This window comes from Crocodylus porosus, unplaced genomic scaffold, assembly GCF_001723895.1.
Source record: "Crocodylus porosus isolate Cpor-Errol unplaced genomic scaffold, CroPor_comp1, whole genome shotgun sequence".
In the NCBI taxonomy this organism is placed as follows: domain Eukaryota; kingdom Metazoa; phylum Chordata; order Crocodylia; family Crocodylidae; genus Crocodylus; species Crocodylus porosus.
The window spans coordinates 26,573-39,806 of record NW_017728920.1 but is presented as its reverse complement, the minus strand read 5'-3'; positions in this window follow the sequence as shown (position 1 = coordinate 39,806).

Sequence of the window (13,234 nt, the reverse complement as noted above, 5' to 3'; positions counted from 1 at the left end):
AGGCCAATGTGGTCCCCATCTTTAAAAAAGGGAAGAGGGAGGACCTGGGCAACTATAGGCCTGTTAGTCTTACTTCAATCCTGGGGAAGCTCTTTGAGAAGATTATCAAGGAGCACATCTGTGATGGGCCAGCAGCAGGGATGATGCTCACGGGCAACCAGCATGGTTTCATTAGGGGCAGGTCCTGTCAGACCAACCCGATTTGCCTTCTATGATCAGGTCACAAAATGACTGGATGCAGGTGTCATGGTGGATGTAGTCTTTCTGGACTTCAGGAAGGCCTTTGACGCTGTCTCCCACCCCATTGTCATTAAAAAGCTATGCGACTGTGGCATTGATGCCTACAGTCAGATGGATTGCAAATTGGCTGAGGGGTCGCGCTCAGAGTGGTGGTGGATGGGTCATTTTCCACCTGGAGGGAAGTGGGCAGTGGGGTCCCCCATGGCTCAGTCCTTGGGCCCACACTGTTCAATTTCTTTATTAGTGACTTGAATGATGGGGTGAAGAGCAGCCCGTTTAAATTTGCAGACAACACCAAGATTTGGGGTGAGGTGGACATGCTAGAAGGGAAGGATAGATTACAGCAGGACCTGAACAGGTTACAGGGGTGGGCAAATGAAAATAAGATGGGATTCAATACTGACAAGTGCAGGGTGCTGCACTTGGGCAGTAAGAACCAGCAGCATACCTATAGGCTGGTGAACTCCCTTCTCAAAAGCACAGTGGCAGAAAGAGATCTTGTAGTCATTATTGACTCCAAGATGAACATGGGCCGACAAGGGGAGAACACAGTCAGTAGGGCTAACCGTACCTTGTCCTGCATCCACAGATGCATCACAAGCAGGGTCAAGGAAGTGATCCTCCCTCTCTATGCGACACTGCTCAGGCCACAGCTGGAGTACTGCGTCCGTACTTCAGGAGGGATGTGGACAGCATTGAGAGGGTCCAAAGGAGGGCCACTCACATGATCCAGGGACAGTAGGGCAGACTCTACGAGGAGAGGCTTCGGGGGGGACCTGGTGGCCATCTATTAAACTTACTAGGGGGACCAGTGGGGTTTGGGAGAGAACTTGTTCCCCTGAGTGCCTCCCAGAGTAACAAGGAATAGTGGCCATAAGTTTCTAGAGAGTAGATTTAAACTAGACATTAAGAAGGCACTAGTTCACAGTCAGGGTGGCTAGGATCTGGAATCAACTTCCAAGGGAAGTGGTGATGGCTCCTACCCTGGGGGTCTTTAAGAGGAGGCTCAACGTTTATCTGGCTGGGGTCATTTGAGCCCAGTTTCCTCTCTTGCCCATGGCAGGGGGTCGGACTAGAAGATCTACAAGGTCCCTTCCGAACCTACATCTATGAATCTATGAAACTGCGGGGGAGGTTGAGTGGTGGAGGGGCAGGCAGCATCTGTGGGAGTAATTGGGGGGATGGAGGGGTAGGTGCTTGGGTCCAAAAAGTTTGGCAAGGTCAGGAGGGCCTTGTGTGGGGGGTGGAGGGTCTTAGGGAGACAAGGGGCTACTTTTAACCACCCCCCACCAAACCTACATCCCCATCCCTTTTGCTCCTCTCCCCTGACACTTGCTCAGCTTCCAGCAGTGGTGAACACTGGTAAATCCAGCACCCAGAGTGGCTTGCAGAATGTGTGTGTGGGGGGGGGAGGTTAGGGGGGTTGCTGGCTGGTCCATGGGGGGGGGGTGGGGAGCAGCTAAAAATAGCTTGGTGCCAGGGTGGTGGGTACAAAAAGTGCAGCCCCAGGGTTGGAGCCAGCATCTGGGCTTTCTTAGCCTTGGAGCTGTGCAGGTAATTAATGAAGTTCCATGCATGGGTCTAACATAGCTCAATTAAGTTTAAGTGTACATTGATCTAGATATATCTTAGACTGGATTCTGCTATTTTTAGACTAGTCTCTTTCCAGTCACTGAGACCAAGTCTAAGTGTAAAGTCTGCACCTGAGTGAACTAAATTAGATTGGGTAGCCATTTTTAACCCAATCTAACCTTCCCATAATCCCCCCCGCCCAAATGTCTCCATTTAGCTTACATGTATATGTGTGTGTATATATATATACATATATGTGGGGGGGGGCAAGTGTATAAAATTATAAATATGTCCTATTTTTATATACATACATACATACCCTATCCTAGATTGGATGGAATGTGACAAACAAACACAGCAGCTTTTGATACCTCTTGCATCTCTATCTGAACTGTGGTTTCAGTGGTATATCTTGTGTTTTACTTTGTGCTTCCACCAGAGATGAGAGGAAAAAAACTTCAAAACCAACTATTAAAGAAGTCAGACTCATCATTGAAAAACCTTTATTAAAATATTTTTAAATAATCCTCAAAACTACTGTCAGATCTTTAGGGTGATGATTATGGTATTGACATTTGGGTGTGGAAGATAATACCCATTCTCAATCTCTGTCCTTTACCCAAAGGCTTAATTAAATAATATAAAATTCCTGGCCAACAAGTCAGAAGAAACTGTATAAATCTCTAAGGGGAAGCAAGCCCTGGCCTCCTGGCAGGGGTCCTGGACCACAAATGTGTCCTCAGCTTTGATCTAGTGCTTGAGAGCTGCAGTTCAGTTTCTTCCATTCCCTTTCCTACCCTTTTGGAGACTGCCTGTCTCAGATCCTTTCTTTGTTTTCTTATTTCCTTCCCCCACAAATGTGGAAATAGTAGCTTGTACAGCAGTTGAAAATCTTCCCTCTTTATACCCTTTTTTTCCCCCATTCCTTTTTAGGGACCTCTCTCTCAAGAAATGTTTAAGATCAGCAATCTCTCCCTGCTGTTTAAAAAAAAAAAAAAAAAAAAGAGGCTATCAAGCACATGCCCACTACATTCAAGGGGAAAGGGTTCTACTCAAGGAACTTCATTTTCCTTGAAAAAGATAGAATTGATGCCCAATATTATCTGATATCTGCATTTCTTCTGAGCATTTTATCACGTTATTCTTTACTCATGATCTGTTTCTTATCCTCAGTAAAATCCTCTTTGCTCTCTTGAGACCTCAGCTTGATTTTTATCTGCCCATGAAACAAGTATTTGATCCTGTGGTTGATGTTCACTTTGTATTTGTCCATTAAATTTGCTTTCATAATTGATACTTTGACAAGGAAGGTTAGAGAGTCATTAGTAGTAATGGCTGACTTACAATTTATGTGTTTTTCATATATTTTTCCCATTTTTAAATCTAAAAATGATTATTTAATGAATTTCAAATGATCTTTTCATTACCTGAATTAATAAATTTACCTTTATTTTTCCTGAGACCACATAGGGCCCTGAAGTTGAGATTGCATCATATCTTAGATGAAGTGGGGGGAAAAAGCCACAACACACATACCAACCAATTACTTAGGGGAAACAAATTCAGATACTCTATTAATCTATCTTATTCAGGTAGTAAAAAGGGCCAGGAGTTTACTGCAGAATCAGTTTGAGTGAATTAAGCTTTGTTTTTATTTAGGCTAAGTTAGCATCAGTCCCTTTCCCTCAGGGGATAATATTACTGCCAATATAGTACATGTAGCTTTTAAGAAGACATGCCCCACTAATTGAAATACGTAGGCTGGTGATATGCAGTTTTAGTTGCACTTATGCTAGATGTTATCCTTTAGACCTGACATCCAGACAAGATGCTAAATGCAGAAAGGTGATTCCTTAATTATGAATCCAGGTGTCCACTATCTTTACAGAATTTCTGCTTAACCTTTCAATGAGAGGGAGTATGCTGATGCCTTTCAAAGAAGAATTGAAGATTGCTTGCCCACAAGTAGACTTGTTCTAATCTTGATGGACTCTGCATATTAGGGCTGTGCAAAGCTTCGGATCATGATTCGGATTCAGAGATGATTTGGATGATTCAGAGGCTGAATCTATGAATCTGAATTGAATCACTGGAAGCTTTAGGCTTTCTGAATTGATTTGGAGCTTCCGATTCACTTTGGAAAATGTTCAGACCCAATTTGGCAATTTGACCATAAAGTATAATGGGGAATCAGTGAAATATCTATAACTTTGTTGTTTTTTGTCTGGATTGAATGAAACTTGTAGCAGTGGTAGCTTCTGCTGAGAGCATAAAGCCTGCCAAGTTTCATGACAATCAGTGCAGGGGTTTGGGGGTAACTGTACCCCAAATTCTTTAAAGCAAAACTCTTGTCACGAGTATGTGTTACACCACAGGGAGGTAAAAACTGCTGGGTTGGTGGTTCCTGTTGAGGCCACAAAGCCTGATAAGTTTCAAGAAGATTGGTGTAGGGGTTTGAGGGGAACTGCACCTCAAGCTGCGGACAAGCAAAACTCGTGACATGGGTGAAACTGTGTGTTAGGGTGCAGCAGGGTGAAAGCTGCAGGGATGGTGGCCCCTGCTGTGGCCACAAAGCCAGCCAGCTGTCGAGGAGATAGGTGCAGGGGTTCTGGAGCCCTGCAATCCTAGATGCTGACAGACAAAACTCATGACATGTGTGCTTGTGCAACTGACTGTGTCTGTCTTGGAGCAGTTGATTGTCTGTATTGATTATTTCCTCTCAGTTTGTGATTTTGTAGGTGTAATTAACTGGCTACATTAGCTAGCTACTATGTGTTGAGCTGGTCCCTGGGTGAACCATGATTGATTGGTAACTGGTAACACAGTAGCTTAGCAGCCAGGCCTGCAGTAGTGTCTCCTCCCTCCCCATCCCCTGGTGCCCCAAGACAGACAGACAGTTGCACAAGGACCCATGTCATGAGTTTTGCCTGTCAGCAGCCAGAGGTGCAGCACCCCAGAACCCCCCTGCACCTATCTCCTTGACAGCTGGCAGGATTCATGGCCTGAAATTGGCACACAGACACTGCTCTAGCAGCCAGGGTATAATTTCTACTGAAATTGTTGCTGTCCTAGTTATCAAGTGAGGAATATTGCAACACATTTACCAAGATCAATATGTGTTTACATTTCTCTTTAGCACCTGCTTTCTCTTTAGCACCTGCTTTAAATGAGAAAAGTTAGAGATAATTCAGTTTGGAATCAGTTATTTTGTGTCCATCCAGCTACTTGAAAAGTGTTTTATGACATTCAAGATTGAGCTGCAATTCAAGCCATTCCTGGGGCCTGATATGGTAATCACTCCTTTGAATATTGTGCACACAGTATTGGGAGTGACTGACACACCAGTCCATGAGAGCTAAAAGGAGAGGCACAACACAGAGTCAAAAGTAGGGAGCCAGAGCCAAAGAGTTCAGGAGTGAAGGTATCTGAGATGCATTAAGTGGAGGCGAAACTGTAGACAGTTCTATTTATTTCTAGCTATCAATATTTAGCATTTTCTGTGACATGCATGTCTGTCTATCCTTGGTTATTTCCTTACACTATGGATCTTATTGTGATGCTTAATTTGGTCCTATTCTAGTCAGCTTTTGCTGTCCTTCTGAAAATCCACTTGATTTGTTTGACACCAACAGCTATCTTCAAGGCACTGTTGAATATATCTCATGCTGAAAGACTAGTGGACAATAATTGCATGGATACTGATTTTCAGTGTTGGACTGAGAAGAAAAATAAATAAAATATCATCTGGCATAACTTTAGAGCACCCAAGTTGGAATCTGAGAGTCAGCAGAGATAAAACCATCATGCGCAATAAGTGCCATTTGAGGTTGGGGCCTGTGTCTTACAGAGCCTGTACTGTTGATGACTTCACCAGGACAGTTCTTCTTGAAAGAGAGTTAGGCTGTTTAGCTCACTGCTGGCTTTGGAGCTAGAGAGCTAGATCCACAAGACATGAGCATATCCATACATGTTTGGATGTAGCAAATGCAGCAAAGTTAGGCACCCAGGCATCTCATAAAATGCAGGAGAATTAGATACCTAAGAATGAGATTCACAAAAGCTGGTGTGCTGGCTTAATCTGGCCAATAGGAAGGGTAGACAATGGAGCATTGTAAGCTCTTATGAATGAGATCCAGAAAGATGCCTTGCTTCCATCAAGATTCACAACCCTGAACCCCTCCCACTGCCCTGTGTTGGCTAATTCCAGATAGATGTTCTGAACAGAACAAATTTCAAGTCTGTTGTAGTCTCATTGTAGCAGCTGTGGATCTTTAAACACTTCATAAATGCCAGGGATATGGGTTTTCCATTTGCTCCTTTAAAGGAGAAAAATGCAGGAAACCATGCAGAGTTCCAGCCTGCAAGAGGCTGATTGGGGCTGGGAGGAGTGGGATGCAGGGGGCACCATTGTCATGTGTGAGTGCGAATGTATGCATGTGCCCAGCAATATAGCCAGCCAGCAGTGAAGAACAGCTCCCCCAACTGCTTGCACGTAAGTCTATGGGGGGTGGGGACATAGGTGATGTGGGGGGAGGGATCTGGGGGGCAGATTGAGGCAGCCACAGTGAGCGAGGGAGTAGGACAGGGTTGGTGGCTGGGGCTCAAGGTGCTGCCTAACCAGGGTGGGAATCCACAGCCACAGGACCTGGCTGAGGAAGGGACAGAGCCACGGGCAGCTTGTCCAGGGATGTGGGGGGGGCTTGCTCCCCACTGCTGTGCACACTCCCAGGGAGGGGAACATGGGAGGGCACATGTCCCCCAAGATTTGTGCATGGGGAGGATAAGGGCTCGGTGCTCCCCATCCTGCTGTCCACCCCTGGGGGCCTCTGTGGGCCAGTGGGTGGGACCATGTGTGGAAGGGTGGGGAGGAGAGACTCAGTGCTGCTGCTGCCACCACCAGGACCCCTGTGCCAGCCATGCTGCTACGGTGAGGCACCCCCTTCCTGCCCAGCAGCATCCTTCTCTGCCCCACACAGGCTTGGCTCCAGCCATGCAGCCTGCGGAGAGTGGGGGAGGGCTCTGCCTGTTTCAGGGGCCCATTCCTTAAACAGAGTAATCCAGGGTCCCTGATAAATACTAGACGTCATCCTTATACCATGGTTTAATAATTTTTACAGTTGGGGTAAACTAAGAAACAGGAGTTATACATATAAAACTTCCTTACTTCCTTGGCTTTACAGGAAGTAAATGAGCCACTCCCTTTAAGGTTATAAAATGTCTTTGTCCTATTAGCACAGCAATAGCTTTATAATCATATTATATGTGATTTCAGTTTGGTAAATTGAAATTGAAAACAAGTATCTTTTACATTCACAACAACCCTGTTCTTCAGTCAGAATACTACACTTTAATAACTGATTTGCATTTAATGTCTTATTCAAATAAGACAGAACTGGATTGCCTTCTGGCATTTTCATTCATATGTTCTGTCACATAAAATTTTCTTTGATTTCATCAAGATTGTCTTGACAGAGATCTTCAAAGCACTTAATTCAATGTTCTATGATTGCAGCAGTTGAATAATTATTTGTTAAAATATTTTCTTTTCCACACAGAAGATGTAAAATACTAGCTCCCTTCGATAACCAAGTTGTCACATGTGATTAGTTAATGGATTTGTAATCATGCAATAGAATAAGGGTAAGATATGGGTAAATACTAAGTGAAAGAGTATAGTCAAATGTAAGCTATGGGGTAAAATTTCCCATGGGAGGTCTTGCTATCAATGCTGAAATGGGCTATTTACAATTCATAATGATTACCTGTAGATCATTAATTAAAAGAAAATAAGAAATTAGTAGTCAGACTTTTTTTAAATTACAGATGAACTGACTGTTAGTGAGGTACATTTCAGTCCATCTGGGGCTCAGTTTAACCCTTGGTTCCTTAAGCATAAGTAGGGCTTCCTGTGTAAACTGATATTTACTGGTAAAAACCTATCAACATTAAGGTTGGAATTTTCTGGCAAGTATTAAACTTCAAAAGCCTCAAATTTTATCTCTCTGTTCCTAGTTATCAGCCTTGTAATTCTGTATATCATTCTTTAGTTTCATATTAAAAAGCAGGATACAGGTGATAGAACTCTTTTCTGACAGAGCTCTTTGCTTAAGTCTTTATTTCCCAAAAAATCTCTCTCATTTTTGCCTGGTAAATACAAGACCTAAATGTACTTACAGTGAACAGTGACTGTAGTTCAGAGAGGTAAGTAGTTTGTTCCTTTCAGTAAGCAAGAAACTTATCTATCTAATAATACAAGCAGTTCCTGGGCTTGGCAAGAAAGCTCAAGTTATCCCACAGTGGCATCTGCTGAAATTCATGAGGAGAGAAATCTTGTAAGATTTTTTTTTTTTTTTTGAGAAAGCGTATATTACAGTGCATCACTTCTATCAAGAAAAATGCACAATCACATTAATGTCTCAGTTGTGGAATTCTCCATTTGGAAATCAGAGTCAAAACAATGATGATAAAGCTGGGGTTGCCACATGATCCTAATTATTATTAAGCCGGGGTGGCCAACCCATAGCTTGGGTGCCCCAAGTGGAATGGAGGGCTGCTGTGTAGCATATGAGTAAGGGAGGTGTCCAAATGGCTTGAAGTGGAGCACAGTAGAGAAGGATACTGCTGCAAGAAGAGGTTTCAGATGTCACCACCAAAAGCCAAGTTAACCCTTCCCTGGTCCTGTAGCTGCCACAAAATTCAGGGCTTTGGATTTTTGTTCACCATATAAAGCTATATTGACACCTGACACCTCTTGCAGCAGCGTCCTGCCCCAGCTCTGCTCTGTGCAGCTAGAGGTTCCAGCTCCCCTGTTCCCATTCTGGGTCCCCGAGACGAGATATATCTGGAGACACAGGATCAGAGCAGTACTTGGGGAGGAGGTGAAGGATTAAGACACCCAAGTATTGCAAATTCAGGTGCCTAAATAGCTAAGTCACTTTTCAAAATGGGTTTAAAGTCATTTTGCCAGTCTTGTGGCATGGAGCAGAGTCACCGTTAAAAATCTAGGTACAAAATAGTGTGGTGGCCAAGATGCTAGAAAACTGTAAACCAAGCACAGAATGGTATCAGAGCATCGGGTATTAAAAACTGTTCAGCTGCTTCTTCTCAGACCCAAACCTGGAAATCTTTACACAAAACTGTGTAAAGTAAACACGTTGTGATTAGTGGCGAATCTCTTTCTAATATCCTATGGATGAGTTCCCTTCCCTTAGGCAATGATGCATGCATTTCAGTGTGTAGCCCGAACCACCCAGGGGGCTGTGCCCTGTCCTTCAATGACAGTGGTGGGGTCAGGCAGGGTGCTGATGGAGGGGCCAGCTACTAGAGCAGTTCCCTCTCTCCAGTCTCTACAGAGCTAGGTCGAGACTGATTGCTTAACTATATACAAAGTATTACTATAATAAATACTTATGATAAAACGTATAATATCCCACAATTCACATAAACCATATAACTTGCAACATATATAATAATTAATACATTGAACAAGATAGTTAAGATTAAAACACTATAAACACATATGGGAACTCAACGTATATAACTCATATAAGTTAATAATATTTCCTAGACCTACATATAAACACATTAAGAACATAAACCATAGAAAATTCCTTAAAGAATACCCATAGCTATATAGACCTTGACACAACAACAGTCACCCAAAATAGGGAGTGCACTCAGAACTTCCCAGGGGGGTTTCCTTGGAGCCCCTCTCCATTAGGGCCCTGGGATGTGGACATGCCCCTCCCACAATGGAGGGTGGAGGTGGCAGACCCTCCCGTCCTGTGCCTGCCTCCCCTGCGGGGCCTACTTCCCCAGCAACTCACGCTTCCTCTCTGAAGCAGGCAAGGCTTGTCCCCTGGTGGCTGATCCCACGAGAGCCTCTCTTGAACAGTGCTTTCGGCTCTCCTCAATGGCCTGGCGCCCCCCATTGGGCAGCCCAGGGCTCTCTCGCTTGTGGGAGTTGAAACCTTACAGGCTCTGGTTCCCCGGTCTCACACTGGGGGTCCTTCCTTTCCCGGGCCCTGCTCTGGGCACTGGGGCTCTTTTAGTTAAAGGCAGAGCCACACTGTGGAGCTCTGGTCATTCAGCCTAGGGCCAGGGCTAACATGAGCAGCCACGAGCTGCTCCCAGAGCAGATTCTCCATGTGTTGATCTGCACACTGTGCGGGGCCCAAGCAGCCTCAAGCTGCTCCCAGGGCCAGCTCTCTGTGTGCCAGTCTGCACACCGACCGCCCAGGTGCTTGCCAGATTCACAGGCTCAAGCCGCCTCAAGTGGCTCCTAGAGCCTGATTCACCGTGCGCCAATTTGTGCATCTCTGAAACTCAAGCAAGGTCCTGAGGACAGCGATCTCTGGAGCTCCTCTCTACTCACTGTCCCTCATTGTCTCTCTCTAGCATGCTGAGCATGCTGAGCATGCTCCCCTTTTATACTCTTCAGGGGGAACTTCAGGGGCTTCACCCTTAAAGTTCTTTGGACCTGGCTGGTGCAATTCCGATTCAGGTCCATCTGCTCCTTGCTCCCTCCCTTCAGAAAAGGGTGGGGCATTGCTTCTCTTGTGCTGCCTCCAGATTGGTGGGTGGGCTTCACCAATCAAACAGCAGAGCCTTGATTCTGGAATTCAACCCAAGCTCCAAAAAGGTAAGCCTAGTACAAGTGTTTCAAACCATATTATAGAGTTTGTGGGTAAGCTGTCCTTGAATCAGCTAGGTGCTACTGACAAGCAATTGAGCAAAACAGCATAAGAATTTGGATAAACCATTTCTTTCTTACCCCTTAATCAATCCAGTTGTAAAAACAAAGCCAACTTTAACATGAAAAATGGATGCCACTTCTGGGTAGAGCTAACTTGGGTCAAGAAATTGGTTTGGGGGGTAAGCCAAATGTTGCACCAATAATGCACATTGAAGTCAATGGAAAATAGGAGCAATGGTTCATTTTTCTCATCAGACAGAGAGACTCTTCTGTCTCCAATGCCCAAAACCAAACATTTCCTAGGGAGAAGCGAGTATTGTCAGATTCAGTTTATCCAATTTAACAGTAAGTCTGGAGACCATGGTGCAGAGGCAGTGCTGGTAAAGAATACACAGAACTTGTACTGCTCCTTTGTCTGTTTGTAGTAAATTTAAAGTGATCACTTGCATCATGCCATCAATTTTAGGTTCTAAAACCAGAACCTAGTGCAGAGAAATCATTTATATCCTTTTTCTAACTACACTTGCAATACAGCCCCCACCTCCAACTCCTGTTTCAAGGGCCCATTTCTTTAGTGCTCAAGTCAATGGGAATTTTGTCATTGGACTTCTAGAAGGTAATTTGAGAAGAGATGTGGTATTAGCAATAGTGTTACCATCATGTTTACACTGAGACCTGGTTCAGAGGTGATTTTGTCCAAACATGATTGATCTCCATGTGTTTTACCAAAGCTAGAGAGGGAGAAAAATATCTCAGTTTTTAAGTGTTTTTCTTTCTTTCTTTTATGCCTTTTATTTCAGTTAGATGAGCTATCACTTGCAAATAAGTAAGATAGTTTCCCAACGATCTTAATAGTGAGTCCGCCAGTGGCTCCATAGCCTAATTCTAGATCCACATGTCTTGTCCCAGTGAGGACAGGTGTTTCCAGGAGGGATGGGCACTGTGTTGCTGCGTTGGATGTTCTGATGTTCTTTTTGCCTGTTCCTCTTTTCCTCTTCTGCCTGTCGAAGAGCTGTTTCAAAATGTTGAGGTCCCTCCCAAAGAGCCTTCCTCCATTTTGGTCAGTCCTAAGCAAGGGCCTCTCAAGTGTTAATGTTACACCTCTTCATGTTTGCTTTCTGGGTATCTTTGAAGTGCTTTTTTTGCCCTCCGCTACTTCACTGACCTTCTTTCAGCTCTGGGAAAAAGATTCTTTTTGGAAGGCAGGAGTCAGGCATGCAAACAACATGTCCTGTCCAGAGAAGTTGGTTTTGGATGATCATGGCCTTAATGCTGTTGGAATTTGCTTCAGCCAAGATGCTGATGTTTGTGCATCTATCCTCCCAGTTAATCTGAAGGATCTTGTGAAGGCACTATGGATGTACTTTTCCAGGCTCTTGAGATGTCTTCTATATGTCTTCTGATTTCAGTTAGACCTAGCTGTAGGCTATCATTTATATTGGGCACAATACAGAACTCTGTGTAAACAAATTATCTGCTCCATCTCTCACTGGCATTGTTGGCCTTCTTGCTTTCATAAGTAACTTCACTGCAGCAAATTAAATGATGACCTTTCACTAATTCCAAAACAGTAATAAGTTTGTAAAAAAATCAGAGCACTTCTTTCCCAACCTGAGCCCCTGGCTTGCTCTCCAAGTGGGAAATGGGCACAGTTTTATAATGAGATTATAAACTCCTGAAAAAGAAGAGCTTACAATTTAAAAACAGACCAATACTTAGCTACAGCAGACATCACCCACCACCATGTTTTTAACTCTTAGGTGATGCTTTCCTGAAAGAATTAAAAGATGAAGTGTGTTAGGAAACACCTCATGAAATCTTTTACTGATGGTTTTTCTGTTTGTTCAAGGAAGGGCCATGTACACAATGCCATCTTGTGGTCAGAATGGTTCTGTATCTGCTGTTTAGAGGCAAGTAAAGCATTCTTCACTTCCATGGAAGTGTAACACCATACAATGAAAATACTTGCCAAATAAAACTGGAAACAAGTAATCATATTCCTTGTATTTAATATATTGTGTATAGGGTGGCAGGTTTCTTATTTATCATTATTCAGAAAGTTTCATTAAACCAGAACCCTTATTCTAACAGTCTGACTTGAACTATTTCTCAGCTATTGATTTGACAGCCTATAGCAGCCTGAGTTTTGCGCATGTGAAGCAAGACAAAAAAGTGCCAAGCTGTGAGTTGGCTTTAAAGGTTAGACCACGTAAGTAGACTTCATTATCAAGAAATTAAGAATGGTGAAAAACATATGAAACATCAGTTGTTTGCTGACAACATTTTGTTTAAATTGACAGTATATCAGAGGCCACATCTTCAGCAAAAACTTCAGGCAACTGCAGCTATTCAGAGGAAGAACTGCTAAGTAATGATGCTCTGATATATCTTGTAATATGGCCAGGAATCCATGAGAGTTCACCTTTTTGCTTTTGCATGCTCAGCCACTGCAAAAAAAAAAAAAATTGAAAATTTCCTTTCATTACTCTAGAAAGGAAAATTCTTGCAACTTGCCATTTTTCACTCCTGCTTTTATAGGGAAAATGTGTGAAGTGAGATTAATTTCTCTATTCCTCCTGAATGGATTTTGTCTGCTGCTGCTGCTGCAAAGTTGTTTAGTTACAGAAAGTTTGCTTTAGTCCAGAACGGTGTTCAATACCAGATAAACATGAAAAAAATCAACAAATCATAAGAACCGCTATCATGTATAGAGAGACTTAGAAATTT